The sequence below is a fragment of the Pleurodeles waltl genome, chromosome 7 (assembly GCF_031143425.1).
Source record: "Pleurodeles waltl isolate 20211129_DDA chromosome 7, aPleWal1.hap1.20221129, whole genome shotgun sequence".
Classification (NCBI taxonomy): domain Eukaryota; kingdom Metazoa; phylum Chordata; class Amphibia; order Caudata; family Salamandridae; genus Pleurodeles; species Pleurodeles waltl.
In genome coordinates, this window is record NC_090446.1 from 614412182 (window position 1) to 614433774 (window position 21593).

Below are 21593 nucleotides of genomic sequence, written 5' to 3' on the forward strand. Positions count from 1 at the left end.
GTGTTGTCCAATTACAATTAAAGACTGCCAAATCAGCCTTCGCAACCCCAGCACGGATGGGGCTGCACCGAGCTCACAGGCACACTGCTACGTCATTTATAAAAAGATGGCCTTTAAAACGGTTAAAGGTGTCACTGAGTGTGAGCTTACCCTTCTTTTCTTAGCTTCCCGCTGTCGTTGACTGAGGCCAGCCATCCGGCGTCGCTCCTGCGATCAGCTTCGCACTACTTCCAGGTACCACTCCATGCGTGACAACGCATCAAGCGAGCACCTGGGCGCCTCGGGGTTTGTGTCTACAACACCGGTGTTGGGTTCCAGTATCAAGGCCACACGTGTTTTCCCAAGTGTTAAGTTTAAAGTTAATACTTTCTAGCGTGTATGGCACACTGTCAGTCTCCGCACCACTGAGTGAAGAGCGCGATAGGTGCAGATGAGGCGCCAGAGCATTTAGTTCCTTTAAATCAAAAGAACCCCCTGCTTCTACAGCTTCTGCCAGAGGCCGACTGGTAGAGTCTACAATGTGGTAGTAATTAATGGTTTGTTTATACAACCAAATGCAGTATTATAATGTTATATTATAACGTTATATCAGTATTTGCATAATGCATATCTGTCATTAGACTGTGGCCTACATTTATTTGTGGCTCCATGCATTGCTCTGAATTGTTTTTGCAGTTTTATGTAGTGCAGTCTGGCACTAGGCACCGGCCATTACACCTCCAGTCTGATATCATCATTACACAAATTACATAAAATAAGTGTAATGTCTGGTTCCCTTGATGGTGTTGATAAGGTTGTTGAGGCTTAGGGTTTTTGGGAATAGCAGTCTTTCTTGCGCCTTGGTGCTCGTCATACACCTTAACACTTGGTCACAAATCATTTCACCCACATTGCCAAAATACAGGTTGTTGCTAGCATGTGCAATGTAACAAAGTAAGTTTCTGTTGTTCCACCATGAGCTTGATATCCGTAATAAAAGTTGTGACATTCCATTATGATACTTAAACTGGTATCAAAATGTTCTTCCATTATTTTCCTGGCTTATATATACTAGTCCCAAACTCTATCCCCTACTGGTTTCTCAACGGTTGGTATATTATGAAACGACTGTGCGAGCGCGCCATGAGATCCTAACTATTATCAAACCTGAATAATGGATCTTGCACTAGAGGACGATGGATCGAAGCAACATAGGTTTGAGGGGATGTCACCAGTGGGAAATATGAGGATCAACAACATTCAATATTATTATAAAGCTTCAGTCAATAACCACATCAGTTTAGTAACCAGAATTCATAGATTTATTTCCTATATTAACAATACTAATGTCACAAAAATAACTCTCAAACACAAATGATAAGCATATAAGATCAATAGCAGTTGGTTAAAACGACATATGTATCTCAATTTGATTAATACAATTAAGCAAATTATCTCCAAAAAAATCACACTTATTAATAATACAAAAACTGGTTATAGTGGTAGAGTATGCATTAGTTCAGCACTAAATGATTTCAAAACAGATCATGAGCATATCAGGATTAATTCCCTACCTAACCACAGATTAGCATTACATGTTGGGCTTCATGTGAAAAGGATTTAGTAATACAAATTTAGAAAACTCCTAACTTGATTATGATATATAAAAAAAACATTAATGTGCAGCAATATAACCATTAGTTGCAGCTGGTACCTGGGAAGCAAGAGAGACAACATTCACATTTAATAACATAAATTACCACAAAAGTAGTAACAGCAAATGATCAGCTTCCACTTGAGTACACCATCAGTTATCTCATCAGAAGTTAGGGCCTAACGACAGCTAATCTTGAACCTTGTCTGCTCTCGAAGAACAACAAACCGACAATCCCCCTTTTCCAATTAGTCTACACAGGTTGTTATACTAAAATCTAATCAACTCCTGATTGATCAGTCTATGGGGTGTTTTCATTCCAGCCAATCAACAACTAAATTGACCTAAACTTGACGAACCTACGCTAACTGTAACATTTGCTTTCGGTGGATACACACTCCTTCTGTCTCTTCTGTAACTTCATTGTCTCATCTGCCTCTCGCATATCTTGTTCCCAGCAGGAAACTTTCTCTGTTACTTTTACTTCCATCCTTGAGGAAAGACCAGATATTAGTAACATTCTCAAACAATAGTACATTTCAGTTTATGCAATGCTTGGTAAAAACATGACCTTGCAAGACATGACACCGCAACCCACTAGGGGTAGCTGTGGATACGTGTACACAAATTCAAAAACACTTATTATAAAAGCTTTGAATCATGGAAAATACCTACTGCAGCTGAATATAATTTTGCTCAGCCAAGAACAGAAAAATAGACATCTTAAAATGTTCTCATTTTACACCTTAGTTCATTACACATTTTGAATATGAAAACCATTAATAAACATATTAGAAAAAACACACTCTCAAATCCCTCCTCTGATGACTATTCATGTCATCACATTGCTCTCTAATAAATGTACTTATTATCATCAGATTTTAAACTTTGTCTCATCTATTTTTGAATTATTTCTTTTTCTCTTCTTATTTTCTTTATACAATTTATTAATTTCTATTTCAAAATTTAGTTTATTCCTTTCTAATTTTCTCTTCTTAACACATTTTATTACTCTATAGGTTCCCCAAATTCCAATTAAACAAAACATAATTATTGACGTCCATTTTGCAATTTTCAAAATAACATTTCTTCCCACATTGCTAAACCAATTTCCTACAGCTTCAAAAGAATGTCTAACGCAGGGCGATTCTGAAGTGCCATAGCTCTTGTAGCAGCCAACTCTGTATCCAGAAGAATAATAGCTCCGGAATATCTTGTCAACATGTTATCCACTATTGTGGACAACTTCTGAATCTTAATCGAGTTTAAGACTACTCCCACTGAAGGAATCATAGCCCTAAATATGTCTCCCACAGTGCCAGAAATTGATTCTTGCTTGTGTCTCCTTTGGAATTTCATTGAATCAGGAATCTTACTTAAGTCTTCCAACTGATAGATTTTTGGAAAGACTATGCCCAGATAACATGTCCCGTACCACCCTCTAGGAAGACGGTAAAATGGATTTCTTCCGCAAATATAGTAAATCCCAAGTATCAGAGGATCTTGTCCGTTCATCATAAAATCCTACCTACTCTTAAACATAAAAACATACCTACATTCACTCTTTCCAACAAACAAACTATCATTCTTACTCCAAGGTCTTTGTATACAAAGTTTTCCTACATGCTCAGCATCTATTATTAATTTACCCTGTTTAGTGATGTCAGTATAATTATAATCTATCCCAGGCTTTCTACTTATAATTCCCTTATCCATTTTTGCCTTTATTTCTCTCCTTCTGTCTTCTGCATTATCAAAAAAATATATTTTCTACTGGCGTTAGTTGTAGGAGGCTGGCCTGGCTTGTAGTGGGTACCAGAGGTACTTACACCTTGTGCCAGGTCCAGTTATCCCTTATTAGTGTAGAAGAGGTGTTTCTATCAGCTTAGGCTGATAGAAGGTAGCTATGGCAAAGCAGCTTAGGCTGAACTAGGAGACATGTAAAGCTCCTACTATACCACTGGTGTCATATGCACAATATCATAAGAAAACACAATACACAGAAGTACTAAAAATAAAGGTACTTTATTTTTATGACAATATGCCAAAAGTATCTGTGAGTACCCTCAGTATGAGGATAAGTTATATACACAAGATATATGTACACAAACCAAAATTATGCAGGTAATAGCAAGAAAAGTAATGCGAATTTTACATTCTGCTAATAACTTTCGAGCATTCCTTTCCGCTAAGTCCTTCAAATTTTGGGTCACTAAGATACCCAGGTACCGTATTTACTGCTTATTTATTATTGACCCTACTTCCATATTCCACTGCATAGTTTCTGTTTTCCCCACATTAATCCGGTACCCTGATATCCTTCCAAATTGTTCAGCCAGATCTTTGATTGTGTTAAAGGTGAGGGGCAGGTTGTTAGTATATATTAGTAGATCGTCTGCATATAAAGAAATTTTCTTTTCCCAGCCATTGCAGCAGAAGGGCGAGATAAGAGGGTTTTGTCTGATTTTTCTAGCAAATGGCTCAATATACAGATTGATCAGTACCGGCGACAGAGGGCAGCCCTGCCTCGTACCTCTTGAAATAGTAATAGGGCCCGTAAGTTTACCGTTCACCAAAATCTTAGCACAAGGGGATGTATAAATCCGGTCAATTACCCCACAAAACTTGGAGCCTAAATTGGCCCGCCTCAAAACCGATTTCAAAAAATTCCAATTAACTTGGTCGAAAGCCTTCATTGCGTCTAAAATAACTGCCAAAGGCGACCCAAATGTTGTGGCCATATCTATTGCCCCGATCAGTTCGAAAGTTAATTCATGCAAATATCTGCCTTTAGAAAAGCCTTTTTGATCGGGGTGCACTAGATTGTTCGCTATCCTACTCAACCTATCCGCTAGAAGCTTAGCTAGCGTTTATAATCGCTGTTCAGCAATGATATAGGCCTGTATGAGGCACACTTCGCTGGATTTTTATCCGGTTTCAGAATTAAGGAGATCACCGCTTCATTCCATGAAAGAGGAATATCATTGCCAAATTCCAGGATCCCTCCAAACAATTCTGTCAATACTGGAATAACTGAATCCCCTAATACGTTGTAAACTTCCACTGGAATACCATCCGGGCCTGGCGCCGTTCCCGACTTACTACCAGTCAGGATTCTCCTAATTTCCTCAGCCGTTATTGGGGCGTTCAGTGCTTCCTTCTCCTGCAACGATAAACCTAAAGATCTATCAGCCCCCATCCAATCCGTTACCATACCTTCATCCACCTCTAGCCTTTCCGAATACAGTTGTGAATTTTTTTTTTGAAAGGCCGATTCTATTGCCGCCTCATCTGTTCTTTATTCACCTGAATGCTCCACTTCAACCTCCTTAATGTAGTTCCTAACACGATCAGCTTTGCCTTTCCAGGCTAACAACTTCCCCGCATTTTCCCCGTATTCGAAATGGGCCAGTTTGCTTGCTTCCCAATTGCTTTGAATTCTTTCCTGTAGTATCTTTTCCAACTGGCTTCTCAACCCATCCCAGCTGGCCCTCAAAGCCTCCGTCTCCCCTGCTTCAATTATTTTAGCTTTATATTTTCACATTTCCTGCTCCAGCGCATAAATCTCTTCTTTCTGCCGTTTATGTTTCTGGATGGAACAACTCCTTAACTCCCCACGGATAACCGCTTTAAACGTGTCCCATACTACAGATAAGGGAGCGGAGCCCAAGTTTACACTAAAAAAGAAATTGGCTTCCTTACGCAGCTTTAGCAATACCTCCTGATCTAATAACAGTGTCCGATCAATCGTCCACCGGTCACTACAACTTGTCTGCCGAAAGCACATATTTAACACCACCGCAGAGTGATCTGATAAATGCGAGGGCAGATACGCAATATTCTTCACCTCCTCTCTCAAACGCATATCTAATAGAAAATAATCAATTTGCGACGCATGTCTATATTTCTTATTAAAAAAAGAAAAGTCCCTGCTATTCCCTGCCCTTTGCCTCCAGATATCGCACCAACCAAATTCCTTCATCATTCTCCTTAAATACTGTTGCGACTTAGGTGTACCTCGTGATTTACAGTTATGCCTATCCAGCTCATTGTCTAATACCACATTGAAGTCACCCATCAAAATCACCAGGTCCGAAAATTCCAGAAGGTGAGAAAAAAGCTGCTTTAAGGATTCTATATCATCGCAGTTGGGCCCATAGTAACCTGCTAAGACCAGATTCCGACCCCCAAATTGTATTTTAGCTATCACCCATCGCCCTGCTAAATCTGATCTAGACTCCAAGATTGCCACCCCCCCTGCTGTGCATGTTTAACTAAAATTGCCACCCCTTTATTATGATAGTTGTGTTCTGTACATGCAAATGTTCGAACCCATCTTAGTTTTTGTATTATGTTAGTACACTCCACCTTTGTGAGATGCGTTTCCTGCAAAACTAAAATTTGTGCCGTAGAGTCCTGCAGATACTGTAATATTCGTTCCCTTCTTCCTCGCACCCTTAGGCCATTGACATTCCATGAAATAATTTGTAACGGTATATTCTGCACCCTCTGGCTTCCCTCCCTGCTAACCATCTATCAATCTTAGGTAGCAGATAGCTGGGCTGAACGAGGCACTACTTTTTACTTTCTCCCAACTCCCCCTCACCAACCCTAAACCTCCCCCCCCCTCTCTGCCCCCTCCCCCCCTCCCCCACCCGTGGAGAACCCCCCCCCCGACCATAATGTTTCAAATTTTAGAGCGCCCCCCGGTTCCTGGGAGAATTTCATCATTGCACATTACACGCAGCCTTATTCAGTAGATTGCGCATTTTTGACCACAACCAATAATTCATCCGCTTCACTAATGTCTCTGATGTTATACATTTTGTTGTTATACATGACCCTAAGGAAGGCTGGAAATTTCAGCTGGACCGAGACCCCCAAAGATTTGAAAATCTCCAACCAAATTATGCTACAAAAATGGGCGTGTCTCCCTTTGACGATTCTTGGGAGGATAAATCTAATTAAGATGTTTATTCTGACCAAATGGAACTTTGTGTTTTCAGCTATACCCTTGGCAATGCACAAGGGGCACCTAGATAAAATGCAACAAGCGATAAGTAGTTTTATCTGGAACTCAAAGGGGCAGAGGATATCATGGAAAAAGCTACGCAGAAGGAGGGAAAAAAGAGGACTGGCTCTCCCTGATTTGACATATTATGCGTGGGCTTTCTTGTTTAAAAACTCAAGGATGCTGTTTATATCCCCAGACGGTTCAGCAGTGGGCAGAATGTACAAGGCTATGGTGTTGTCTGAAAAAGGGGGCTCACAGTCTTTTTTATTTAAATTTGGTGACCCTAAATTCTTCAAAAAAGTTAAACTAAAAGTGCTGCAAGGAATGGCAAGGAGTTGGTACCAGTTGAGGCGGCGGTTAGGTGTACATTATTATAGCTATCAGGCCCCTATCTGGGATTCCCCGGGCACCCCAGAATGCTGTCAGGATATCCTCGCATTACCACTTAAAAGGGCAGGTGTGGAAAGGTGGGGGGAGTTTGCGCGCGATGGTACTTTATGCCTTTGGGATGAATTGGTAAGAATAACGGACGGTTCTCTGTCTAGGTTAAAATATTTACAGATAAGACAGTGGGAAAAAGAAACTAAGGGGGGATTGGGAGTGGTAAATGCCCTGGAGGACTCTTTTTTTTAGACCTGGCACTCTTGGCTTCTGGGAAGAGGGTGGCGGTTTGGTATTGGGAAATATTAGAAACTTTGGATGAGAACTTTGACCTACCAAGCAAGCTATGGGGCAAGGTGATGCCAGGCGACAAGATTGGGTTATGGTGGAAGAAGTCGTTTACGACATTGTATGAAGTAGTGAAGCCGGCCCCATTAAGGAAAAACCATCTTTATACTCTACATAGAGCATACATATCTCCGGCAAAACTGTCCAAATTTAAGAAAGAGGAGGTGATCAAGTGTCCGAAATGTGGCGGGTTAGGAGCAACGGATATACACATGTTCTGGGACTGCCCCGCCATCCGGTTGTTTTGGGAGGAGGTTTTTAGGGCATTATCATCTATGTTAGGCTGGAAAATTAATGTATCACTCCCATTAATTATATTTGGGCAGCTCCAGGATGAGGGGATATGGAAAAGGGTGAACAAAACCAATCGTTCATTTGTGTTCTATGTAATTGTGCTGGGTCGGAATGAAATCTGTAAAAAATGGTTGAAGGAGCACTCTCCGAGCTATATAGACTGGTTGAATGCTGCTCTTCGTGCGGCAAATATGGACCTAAATGTGCAGGGCTCAAAGAAAAGCGTAGAAATGTGGTCACCATTATTAAATTGGCAGGGAATAGCCTAAATCTGCTCCCCTGCTAAGTTTGCTGCTGGGTATCTATGTGAAACTGTCCCGATGATCTTTTTTCTTGCCTCAGTCCAATGATTAAGCACCGTTTGATGCCTCAGCAGGTCTGTTTAGGCGGACCGGGAGTTACAAAGGTGCACCCCCTGACTTGAGTCTCTCTTCTTAGTCAAGAGGGCAAAAAAGGTTACAGGAACGAAGAGGTGTCTCAGTAGGCGGGGCTGAATGAGGACAAAAAAAAAAAAAGAAAAGTAATGCGAGCAGTGTAAAGTTACAGTAGATTGCAATAGGAGCACATAGGTATAGGGGCAACACAAACCATATACTCCAAAAGTGGAATGCGAACCACAAATGGACCCCAAACCTATGTGAGCTTGTAGAGGGTCGCTGGGACTGTAAGAAAACAGTGAGGGTTAGAAAAATAGCCCACCCCAAGACCCTGAAAGGTAGGTGTAAAGTGCACTTACTACCCCCAGAGAGCACAGAAGTCGTGACAGGGGATTCTGCAGGAAGAACAACCACCAGCAATGCAACAACAGTGGATTTCCGGACCTGAGTACCTGTAAGACAAGGGGACCAAGTCCAATAGTCGCGACAGTGTTGAGAGTGGGCAGGAGCCCAGGAAATGCCAGCTGAGGGTGCAAGGAAGCTGCCACCTGTTGGAAGAAGCTTGGAGTTCTGCAAGAAAGAAGAGAGCTAGGGACTTCTCCTTTGGAAGATGGATGTCCCACGTCGCGATGAAGCTTGCAGAGCTGTTCCCACGCAGAAAGACAGCAAACAAGCCTTGCTAGCTGCAAGGGTCGCAGTATAGGTTTTTGGGTGCTGCTGTGGCCCAGGAGGGACCAGGATGTTGCCACTTGGAAAAGGAGACAGAGGGGGCACCCAGCAACGTAGGGAGCCCTCACAGAAGCAGGCAGCTCCCGCAGAAGTACCTGAACAGGCACTTAGAAGAAAAGTGAACCGAAGTCACAAAAGGGAGTCCCACGACGCCAGAGGGCAACTCAGAAGGTTGTGCACTGCAGGAAGGAGTGTCGGGGACCCAGGCTTGGTTGTGCATGAAGGAAATCCTGGAAGAGTGCACAGCGGTACCCAGCAATGCAGTCTAGCGTGGGGAGGCAAGGACTTATCTCCACCAAAATTGGACTGAAGAGTCACTGGACTGTGGGAGTCACTTGGACAGAGTTGCTGAGTTCCAGGGACCATGATCGTCGTGGTGAGCGGGGACCCAGAGGACCAGTGATGCAGTGTTTTGGTGCCTGCGGTTGCAGGGGGAAGATTCCGTCAACCCACAGGAGATTTCTTCAGAGCTCCTGGTGCAGAGAGGAGGCAGGCTACCCCCAGAGCATGCACCACCTGGAAACAGTCGAGAAAGCCAGCAGGATGAAGCGATACAAGGTTGCTAGTTGTCATCTTGCTACTTTGTTGCGGTTTTGCAGGCGTCCTGAGCAGTCAGCGGTCGATCCTTTGGCAGAAGGTGAAGAGGGAGATGCAGAGGAACTCTTGTGAGCTCTTGCATTCGTTATCTGGTGAGATCCCCAAAGCAGAGACCCTAAATAGCCAGAAAAGGAGGTCTGGCTACCTAGGAAGGAGGATTGGCTACCAAGAGAGGTAAGAGCCTATTAGAAGGAGCCTCTGATGTCACCTGCTGGCAGTGGCCACTCAGAGCAGTCCAGTGTGCCACAGACACCTCTGTTTCCAAGCTGGCAGAGGTCTGGGACACACTGGAGGAGCTCTGGGCACCTCCCCTGGGAGGTGCAGGTCAGGGAAGTGGTCACTCCCCTTTCCTTTGTCCAGTTTCGCACCAGAGCAGGGCTGGGGGATCCCTCAACCGGTGTAAACTGGCTTATGCAGAGATAGGCACCATCTGTGCCCATCAAAGCATTTCCAGAGGCTGGGGGAGGCTACTCCTCCCCAGCCTTCACACCTCTTTCCAAAGGGAGAGGGTGTTACACCCTCTCTCAGAGGAAATCCTTTGTTCTGCCTTCCTGGGCCAGGGCTGCCTGGCCCCCAGGAGGGCAGAAACCTGTCTGAGGGGTTGGCAGCAGCTGCAGTGGATACCCCGGAAAGGCAGTTTGGCAGTACCCGGTTCTGTGCTAGAGACCCGGGGGATCATGGAATTGTCCCCCCAATGCCAGAATGGCATTGGGATGACAATTCCATGATCTTAGACATGTTACGAGGCCATGTTCGGAGTTACCATTGTGACGCTGTACATAGGTAGTGACCTATGTACAGTGCACGCGTGTAATGGTGTCCCCGCACTCACAAAGTCCAGGGAATTTGCCCTGAACTATGTGGGGACACCTTGGCTAGTGCCAGGGTGCCCACACACTAAGTAACTTTGCACCCAACCTTCACCAGGTGAAGGTTAGACATATAGGTGACTTATAAGTTACTTAAGTGCAGTGGTAAATGGCTGTGAAATAACATGGACGTTATTTCACGCAGGCTGCAGTGGCAGGTCTGTGTAAGAATTGTCAGAGCTCACTATGGGTGGCAAAAGAAATGCTGCAGCCCATAGGGATCTCCTGGAACCCCAATACCCTGGGTACCTCAGTACCATACTAGGGAATTATATGGGTTTACCACTATGCCAATGTGAATTGGTAAATTTAGTCACTAGCCTGTTAGTGACAAATTTGGAAAGCAGAGCGAGCATAACCACTGAGGTTCTGGTTAGCAGAGCCTCAGTGAGACAGTTAGGCATCACATAGGGAACACATACAGGGCACATACTTATGAGCACTAGGGCCCTGCCTGGCAGGGTCCCAGTGACACATAGACTAAAACAACATATATACAGTGAAATATGGGGGTAACATGGCAGGCAAGATGGTACTTTCCGCCATTAGTAAACAAGTCAAATTGTTACGATGAGCGATGGCAGTCCCAAAAGTTAAAGTAGGCTCAAAGAAATCTCTCATAATTACTATGTTATTTTCTTTGGCTATTTTATTCAAATATCCTATGACAGGTACAAAGGATAATACCATATCATAGTTTGAAAAAAAAATATTGAATATATTCTTGATTATAGAAACGTGTTAGCAAAATACTGCAGCTTATAGCATAAGTCACAGGTAAGCTATGACACATAGTTCCTCCTTCTACTGAAGCTGGAATCTGCGTACATACATAACAATCAGTCGCATCCAGCACTTCAACATATTCATGCAATAAGCAATAGAAAACATTAGAAGAAAGCTCTCTTTCCTCATGCATTTATTTTACATCTATCCTCAATCTATCTTTGATTAATGACTTATCAGCCAAGTCTAAAGAATTCATTTTCGCAGTCTTATTTACTCCATCAATCTCATAAACAGACACTCCCACAAATAACAATAAACATATCAACATACTCATTATCACTAAACCAATACTAAGCACTTTACAGCAACTAATCCTACAGTTTTGGTCGTGTGAATTACTCATTTTCTATGTTAGGAAAAAATAAAAAAAATAAAAAATTCAAAAACCCTTCCTAATTTTTTTGTTTATGAATTCATTCACTCTTGGACAGTTCCTTTGACAAATCCGATATAGCAGCTCGTCTAAGTTCAGTTGTTCATTTGTCTTTTACAGTAATTTTCAATTTCTGTCTTTGCATCATACGTTTCAACACTCAATTTTCTTTAACCCACAGTCTCTGTCAAAACAATAACTAAAAAATTCTTCTTACCAGTCACTTGTACTTAAGTATGCCCATTCAGGCCCAGCATATCTCCTGCTTGCAACTCTTTTCCTTTTTGGTAGTCTTCCACTTTCACTATCTTCTCCACTAGTATGTTCTTCCCCAGGCAACTCTCTCTCCTCTGGTATTGATGGTATCACATCAATCTTTCCTCTTTCCACAGTTTTCTCTAGCCAACTGTCTCCTTTCAATGTTATTTTTGTCAATAGTCTTCTCAATATTGAGTCTTCACTTGCCTTTGGATCTTTCTCTTTAGACGTTCCCGCAATTGGTTCTGGAAGAGTATAATCCACTGGGGCGGGACTATTCTCAATTCCTTTCCCAACGGGTTCTGTCTCTTCTTTGGTTTGGTTAGACAAACCACCTGCTACTGAGGTCACCCTCCTCTGAGCAGATCTTTCTTCTGTTGTTTCCTGTTTTCCGTATTCATTCGAGGACACCCTCCTCTGTTCAAAATCAGTCTCACTTCTTTCTTCTTGGACAGATTCTTCTACTCCTTTTATAGCTTGCTCAATCTCTTCATTATTTTGTTCTCTTTCATCTGTTATCGGAGTAGATACATCTCTGTCATTCTCGACATTTTGCTCACTCTCTTTCCCTTGGTTACCGGTATTTTCAACTGTTGGTAATCTCAACAGTTCCTGTTCTCTTTCTGTTGGATCATGAACCTTTCTCGTATGGCTCGCATGCACCCAGTTCGGCAAGCCAGCACACTTTACTGCAGTTGTTGTAGTGAGCACAGTTTGATACGGACCCTTCCAACGTAGTTCAAGGCAAAACGTTTGTACGTGCTTCCATATAACCACCCAGTCTCCTACTCTCAGATTATGTCCTTGACCTTGTGTTTGTTGGGCTGTTGCAATTTCCACCTCATGAGAAAAAGACTGAATCACATCAGCCAGTCTTTTGCAGTAATCTAGCACCATATCATCTATAATATACACAAGTGCATTTGCAGGCATTGCTGGTAATCTCATTGTCCTCCCCATCAATATCATCTCATGTGGAGATAACCCAGACTTTTTGTCGGGTGTACTTCTCACTTACATTAGTACTAGAGGTAGAGCATCTGGCCATTTTAGATTTGTTGATGCACACACGTTTGTCAGTCGTGATTTCAGTGTTCCATTCATTTGTTCTACTAGACCTGAAGCTTCTGGTCGATAACTACAATGCAATCTTTGCTGAATGTTTAATGCGGAAGACAGCAATTTTATCACCTCATTATTGAAATGTGTAGCCCTATCTGATTCTGTTGACACCAGAAAACCAAAACGTGGAATTAGTTCTCGTAAAAGCAATTTAGCCACAGTCAGGCTATCATTTCTCCTTGTCGGATAAGCCTCAATCCAATGTCTGAAAATGCACACGATCAGCAACACATATTTCAAACCAGCACATGCAGGCATGTCAATGAAATTAATTTGCATTCTACTGAATGGTCTTCTGCCATGCCTATGTGACCCATGTTGACAATTGTTCCTTTGCCGACATTCATCTGCTGGCAAATTGTGCACCCATGGCACACCAGCTTTGCCACTTATCTGAATTTTGGATTGTACTAGTATTGTTTAAAACTCCTGATCAATGCATCCCTTCCAATATGTGTTTGGCCATGGTAGTACCTCGCCATTTGCGTCAGTAGACTGTTTGGCAAGACTACCTTTCCCTTTATTGACACCCAAATCTCATCCTCTCTTTGTATGCATCGATGTTTAATCCAATCCCTCATTTCATCTCCTGGTACATTATTCTGTATTGCTTTCAATTCACCTAGTGTCTCCACTATCTGCATAGTGAAATTTGCGTACATTCCTTCATTTTCAGACATCAGTTCCCAATTTCCCTTGAATACAATTCCATTCAGAGCACAAAATTTTGCAACCTGGTCTGCATAAGCATTTCCCAATGTTACATAATCTTGTCCTCTCTGGTGTGCACACCATTTTACCACTGCAATTTTCTCAGGTTTCTGCACTGCTTGTAACAAATCATGTATTCTTTCCCCATTTCTTATAGGTGATCCTGAAGAAGTCAGGAACCCTCTCTGTGACCAAATTTGCCCAAAAGCATGCACAATACCAAATCCATACTGACTATCTGTGTAGATTGTAGCCTTCATTTGATCTGATAATTGACATTCTCTGGCAAGAGCCACCACCTCTGAGACTTGTGCGGATATTACTCCTTTAAGCCATGAAGCTTCTAGTATGCCTGTGACTGTACACACTGCATACCCCGCTCTCACTGCACCCCTGTTGTCTCGTAAGCAGGAACCATCAACAAAAATAATTTGATCATTATCTTCCAAACAAGTATCTTTGATGTCCTCTCTTGGTTTGGTACAAAGTTCCGTCATCTCCAAACAATCATGTTCAACATAATCTATGTTGGATAGATTTTCTCCCTCATTTGGTAGTAATGTTGCCGGGTTAAGCACTGTGCACCTTTTTATTGTCACATTTGGTGCCCCTAGAATATCTGTTTCATAACGATTAAATCTTGCATTTGTCAAATATTGTGTCTTTGACCTGGTCAATAGGATCTCAATCGAATGAGGTACCATCACTGTCAGAGGATAACCCATTACAATATTTTCACTTTGAGTTATACTCTGTTCAACAGCTGTGACTGCTCGCAGGCATCCGGGTAATGCTGCTGCAACATTATCCAAGGTAGCTGAAAAATATGCTACCGGGCGATTGACACCACCATGTTTTTGTGTTAAGACAGATAAATAACATCCATCTTTCTTGTGACAAAACAATAGGAAAGGTTTTGTGTAGTCAGGCATACCTAAAGCTGGTGCTTGACAGAAACTTTCCCTCAGCTCAGTAAAAGCTTTCACACAATCTTAATCCATCATTATAGGATCTGAAACATCCTTATGTATCAATCTTTGCAATGGCTTTGAAACCGCTGAAAAGTTTGGGATCCACTGTCGACAATAACCTACCATTCCCAAAAACATCCTCAACTCCTTTTGGGAACTCAGCATTTTTATTTTCATTATTGCCGCCACTCTCGTTCTGGAAATTCTTCTTGACTATTTCTCAATCAAATGTCCCAAATACTTCACCTCTTGCTGACAGTATTGCAACTTAGCTGGAGAAACCTTATGACCATTGTCCCCCAGGAAATTCAACAATGCAATTGGATCCTCCCTACAGCCTTCCTTTGTCCGTAAAGCGATTAATGAATCGTCAATGTACTGTACTAAGGTCGACTTCTAGGGCATCACCAACGACTCCAAGTTCTTTTTCAAAATCTGATTGAAAATCAGTGGTGATTCTGAAAACCCTTGAATCCTGCACCAACAGTAGACTCTGGTCAAGAGTTTGAAACAAAAGCGATATCTGCTGTTCTTATGAAGAGGCCCTGAGAAAATGCTTGGCACAAACCAATGACTGTAAACCACTCTGCATCACATGGAATCTGAAACATTATCACTGATTGATTGGGTACCACTGGACAACATTTTACCACAATGTCATTTACTTTCCTTAAATCTTGAACCAAACGTATTTTCCCATTCGGCTTTTTCAAACACATGGTTGGTGAATTACATGGACTGCTCATTATTTCTTTCAGAACTCCTTGCTCCAAAAACTGTCCTATCTGTGGTCTTATTCCTTCTATGATTTCATTTGTCATCGGGTATTGAGCTGTTTGTGGAAACACCACATTCTCTTTCACTGCCACTTTGACTCCTTCAACTCCTTTAATCAAACCAATGTCTTCTCCTGAAAAATCTCAAACCTTTGGTTTAACCCTTTCCTGCAAATCACTCGGCAAGTCCTTCCTTTCGAACACTGGAAAGAAAATCATTAAATCGTCCAAATTGTGTTCTTTATGTGTCTTTTCTCCATTAACTACTTGGTCCTCCTCCACATTCAACAAAGCTAGTTCACAACCGCTCATTCTTTTCCCCTCATCAACTGACAAATCCTCTCCATCACTACTAATGGTCTCCATTGTAATTCCCTTTCTAGAACACATAATCAAACAATGTGTTTTATACAACAAATCTCTCCCCAACAGCCATACTGGATGGAATCACAAACAACAAAACTATGGTAGTCTCTGAAATTTCCAATTTTCACAAGGACTGGTTCTGTAAGGGCATTATCCAACTGTTTGTTTGCAGCACCCACTATCTGCACTGTCCTCTCAGAAACAGGTATGTCTGGTACTTTAACTGTCCTTATTGTTGAGCGCTTTGCTCCTGTGTCAACCAAAAAACTAAACTCATGGCCATGCACTTCACCTTGAACATTAGGACCTCTCTGATCGACATCTAATAATGCACCCATCGTGAACTCCTCCTCATCTGAACTACTCAACGGCCATTCAGCATATATTTCACTCTCACTTTGTAAGGGAAGTTGCTCAACTGTGTTTACACCTTTTGTCTTTATTCTGATTCGAGACCACCTGCGAAAGCATAACCTTTTGCTGTTCCACTGGGTTCTGTATTAATTAAACCTGTCTCAGCAGTTGCATGTGCTGTACAGGCATCATCTGCACCTGTGGCTACATTTGTGGCATTTGTATTTGTTGTACCTGAGGTTGCATATTTTTCATTTGTTGCACTGACTGTAAAGGCTGAAAACCTTGCATGTTATTCACATTATTCTGAAATTTTCGATTTTGACCTCCTATTCTAGGTCCTCTCATACCTTGAAATGAATTGACACCATTTTTTTGCTGAACCATTCCTCCTCCCTGATTCAACATTGGACACTGTATTTTCCAATGTCCCAGCAATCTGCAAATGTGGCAAGGTAATACCTTTTGCCGCTGCTGTTCATCCTGTATTACCACTGAACTCAAATCTACATTTCTATTAACTACTGGAATCATCATTCCTCGTCCTCTACCACAACCTTGATTCTGAAACAAACCATTTCCCTGTGGCAACTGTTGTAAGTTTCCCTGCATACCTGTCTGCACTGCCTTAATCTGCATTACCATCGCCTTTTCTTTCAGCTTCTTCTGTTTCAACTCAATTTCATCACTACAATATTTAGCATACTGCAGAACCTCATCAATCTGCTTTGCTTTCCAGCATATCAAATGATTCTTAATCATTTGACACACTTCTGGTTTCAACCCGTTGACAAATCTGAACAACAAATGATTCATGTTTTTCTTTTCATTAGTTTCTGCACCACTAAATTGTTTGAATGCTTTCAACAATCCCGCATAATATGCATGAACTGACTCCTTCCCTTCTTGTGTTGTTCGATCAATGCTTTGCCAATCAACACTTTTAGGCGAAACTCGTTTTCAGAAACTCAATGACTTTAAAGTAATATTTCATTACTTCTGGAGACGGTGCGCCTGTTTTCAAATCTCTTTGCAGCTCACTCGTCGGCCAATCGACACTCCTTTTGCATTCAACCCACAAATCTGCTGGTACCACAATGTCAAAAAATGTATTCAAGTCCTCCCAAAGACACTTTGAAAGATTCATAAACCTGTCTGTCTGCTGATACCACTCCATTGGCTTCTCTCTCAGTCTCAGATAATCATTTGTAAAACTTATAATGTCACTTCTATTCCAAGGTACATGAATAAAATTCCCTCCTGGCGTTTCTCTCATTGGTAACATTTTTACTGCATCTCCTGCCTGTGTCCCATCATCTTTCTTAGGTCTCTCTCTTTTTATGTCCCATTTACTCTCCCATTTATCCAATGCCCTCCAAATCTGTACTCTCTGAAGTAGCTCTTTGAGATGTGTCCTCATCCCTGCAGATCTCATGTGAACAAAGTCTTCTTCCTCCAAACCCAGTCTATAACTCCTTTTCAATGTTTTCATTCTTGTCAAATCAATGTCCTATTCATCTGCAACATCTTGTAACTGTTGATAAACCCTGTTTGCTCCTTTTGTTATGACCTTACACAGGTATCTTAATTGCCCTTCAGTATAAGAGTCCAGTCTGTTCACTCCCATTGTTCCTGCCAAAAGTTCACTCCCTTCCATGTTTAACCTCACTCTATTTATCATTTCTTCTTCCTTTTCATTTCTCTCCTGTTGTTGTTTTGAACTATTTAAGTCCTCCAACTATTCTGTTATTTCTTGTGCTGACAAACCTTTCAGTGATACTCCACTAGCTTGTGCACCTGCTCCTCTCTCTTTCCCTGAACTCGTACTCAGTTGTTGAGCCATTATTCCTGATGTCTCGACAGGTAACAAATCTATTAGAGAATTTGTCTCATTTAAACTTGGTCCCTGTCTATTCTGCACATTTAGCAATTAATTCTCTCCACTATTGTCTACTCGAGCACATATGGGTCACTGGACTCATCGTAATAGGTACAGTAATTGCATCTGGGTTCACTTGTACTCCAGCTCCCAGTGTTTGTCCTGCTCTCATACTCTGCATTTGTGGAATCAGTATATGTTCAGGTTCTCTTATCTTTGTCCCATGATGACCCTGCACCAGTACTATGTTTGCCGTTGTCTTCACTGTCTGGATCTCTGGCTGTACCTCAGGAATGTTCGCTCCAAACTGTTGTCTACTGCTCAACGAATCATTAAAACCACTCTGCATCTGAACTCTCTCGTGACTCAGATCACCCCTCACTGATTCTGAAGTCAATGTTACGGCAAAAACTATGTTATTCATACCGCTCTCATTCGATCCACTTATGTTCTGCTGTCTCATATTGGGCGGAAGATATGTCTCTTTGACATGGTTAAGCAGCTCATCTTCCTCCGCTTCATCATCGTTAAACATAACCCTTTATGGCTCTTTTGCATTCTGTTCTAATGAACTCTTTTTCTTTCCATCTTTTGTTTTCGCCTCATCTTCATTTGTTCTTGCTGGAAATAACCTAACCCCACATAATGTATCCTCTCTCCACCTTTTCTGTTCTTCGTCCCACAATGTTTCAGATAGTGTTTTCTCTACCCTTCTCATTTTCTTTTCATATTTTAAAGCTTGCTGTTCCTTTGCTACCAGCTCCCATACAGCTAATGCTTTATACTGCGCTGGCCTCGGTGGCGGCTTAAGACTGTACATTTTCGTTCTCAGGTTATCCAAAATTTTTAAATTGAACGTACCATTTTCTGGAAAAGCTAAACAACCCTCTTTCTTTGTTATTTTGACCCAATGCTTCAACCAAAGACATATCGCTGCACCTCTCTCCTCAAACACAATGTGTGCTGGAGTATTTTCTGGCAGACAAATCTCACCTTCAAGTACCAGAATGTACTCATCACCCCACATTGCACACTTCAAAGCTTTGAAAAACTTCCTTTTGACTCAGTTTATTCAAACACAATATCCACAGAAAAATTAATTTCAAAACAACTCAACAAACAATAAACAAGTTTAAAGAAAGAACAACCAGTCATATAAAGTGACCGCTATCCCACAATTCTCTTCGACCCCCCCCCTTGCCTTCCAATCGCATTATTCTATTATCAGACTGACTGACGAATCAGTGCGAAACTTCTCTCTGTCGATCAACCAATCCTAGGGCGGCACCACTATGTCACATTCACTCCCCTCAGCCTATTGTACTAACCTTTCACAGCCCACACACACAATCAACGCAATATTAATTTGCAAGCTATCTCAAAAATAAGAAAAACAAATTAGCTCATTAACTACAGGTAGTGTAACACAAACGCTTCAGAACCTTCCAAAGAAACCTTCAGCTTTTGCATACTCCTTTTTCTCAGTTCCCACTATCGTGGGTAAACTTCGACCAGCAAACTTTTCACTATTCCACTGTTCCTTGGATTATTATCTAGTGCACTTAATACTCACCAAGTCTTCAGTATATTTTCATTCACACCAATTTCTCACAAACTCGATTCACCAATCTCGACAGATCGGTCTACTAAATGAACGAATTACAACATACACCAAGTGTCTCTCTACACTTGTCAATATACTCCGGAGTCCCAGACCTCTCTCTCTCTCTAGGTCTGTCATCAACAACCGCGTGGAAAAGTTTTCCTGCATCAAGCGCCACACTCAAATGATGAACGCCGCTTCCCTACTCTCATACCTATAGGAGTACGCCCACTCCATCTAATCACTAATTTGAGTATCTATACTCCTCTAAACTCATATTCAATAAAATCATCTGCAAATTAGCTTAAGGTGTGCAAGCACAAACACTTTATTCACCTCATTCAGATACAATCAAACACTGCCAAGAACATACCCATCAACCTAGGGGGTCTCCAAGAACCGGGGAAAGTCACTTAAGGCAACTAGCTACTCATCATGTTAAATCCGTTTAACAATTTTTGGTCAAAAAAGGAAGTACAAGCAAACCACTTTGACACACCCGAACCTCATAAACCCATTATGACATCATCAAAACAAGGACTTAACCGTAATCTGCTACCAAAAACTGCAAGCGCGCCACAAGATCCTAACTAATATCAAAACTGAATAATGGATCTTGCGCTAGAGGACGATGGATCGAAGTGAGATAGGTTTGAGGGGATGTCACCAATGGGAAATATGAGGACCAACAAATCAACAACATTCAATATTATAAAGCTTCAGTCAGTAACCACACCAGTTTAGTAACAAGAATTCATAGATTTATTTCCCTATATTAACAATGCTAATGCCACGAAAATAACTCTCAAACACAAATGATAAGCTTATAAGATCAATAGCGGTTGGTTAAAACGACGTATATAACTCACTTTGATGAATACAATTAAGCAAATTATCTCCAAAAGAATCACACTTATCAATAATACAAAAACTGGTAATAGTGGTATAGTATGCATTAGTTCAGCACTAAGTGGGTCATTATGACGTCGGCCGAACACTGGCGGTAATACCGGCAACAGGCTGGCGGTGTTCCGCCAGCGTATTATGACCGTGGTGCATTCACCACGGTCATACCGCCGGTCCTGCCAGTATACCACAAATCTTCAGCCAGGAGGTCATAATCCGCCAGGACAGCGCTGCAAACAGCGCTGCACTGGGGATTATGAGTCCCCAACCGTCAGGCTGTCCATGGCGATAAACACCGCCATGGAGAGGCTGGCAGTAAGAGGGACTTGGGGGGGCCCCAGGCACAGGCCATCGCACATTTCACTGTCCGAATTACACCTGCACCCGCTGCACATCAACATTGCAGCTGGCTCGATTACGAGCCGGCTTCAATGTTGATGTGACTTTTCCGCTGGGCCAGCGGACGGAAACACTGTTTCCATCTGCTGGCCCTACGGAAAGTTCATAATAGGGGGCCAAGCATATTGCCAACACTGGCGGTTTGTTGGCTTCGGCGGTCTTTTTACAAGACCGCCAAAGTCGTAATGAGGGCCTAAATTATTTCAAAACAGGTCATGAGCATATCAGGATTAATTCCCTAACTAACCACAGATTAGCATTACATGTTGGGCTTCATGTGAAAAGAATTTAGTAACACAAATTTAGAAAACTCCTAACTTGATTATGATATATTAAACAAAAACTATTAATGTGCAGCAATATAATCATTAGTTACAGCTGGTACCTGGAAAGCAAGAGAGACACAATTCACATTTAATAACATACATTACCACAAAAGTAGTAATAGCAAATGATCAGCTTCCACTTGAGGACACCATCAGCTATCTCATCATGAGTTAGGGCCTAACGACAGCTAATGTCTAACTTCGTCTGCTCTCGAAGAACAACAATCCGACAATCACCCTTTTCCAATTAGTCTACACAGGTTGTTATACTAAAATCTAATCAACTCCTGATTGGTCAGTCTATGGGGTGTTTTCATTTCAGCCAATTGACAACTAAATTGATGACCTAAACTTGACAAACCTATGCTAACTATAACATTTGCTTTTGGTGGATACACACTCCTTCCGTCTCGTCTGTAACTTAATTGTCTCATCCGCCTCTCGCATATCTTGTTCCCAGGAGGAAACATTCTCTGTTACTTTTATTTCCATCCTCGAGGAAAGACCAGATATTAGTA

At 41.9% G+C, this 21593-nt stretch overlaps 1 protein-coding gene across 1 annotated transcript in view; it reads left to right on the plus strand.

Annotated features, from left to right (window-relative positions):
* The first annotated feature begins 47 nt into the window (after positions 1 to 47).
* LOC138304474 (uncharacterized) overlaps positions 48 to 21593 on the plus strand; it is a 36655-nt gene continuing 15109 nt past the window's right edge. Inside the window, exon 1 of the mRNA XM_069244580.1 lies at positions 48 to 234. The gene's annotated coding sequence lies outside the window, so the exon portion shown is untranslated. The remainder of the gene's footprint in view (positions 235 to 21593) is intronic.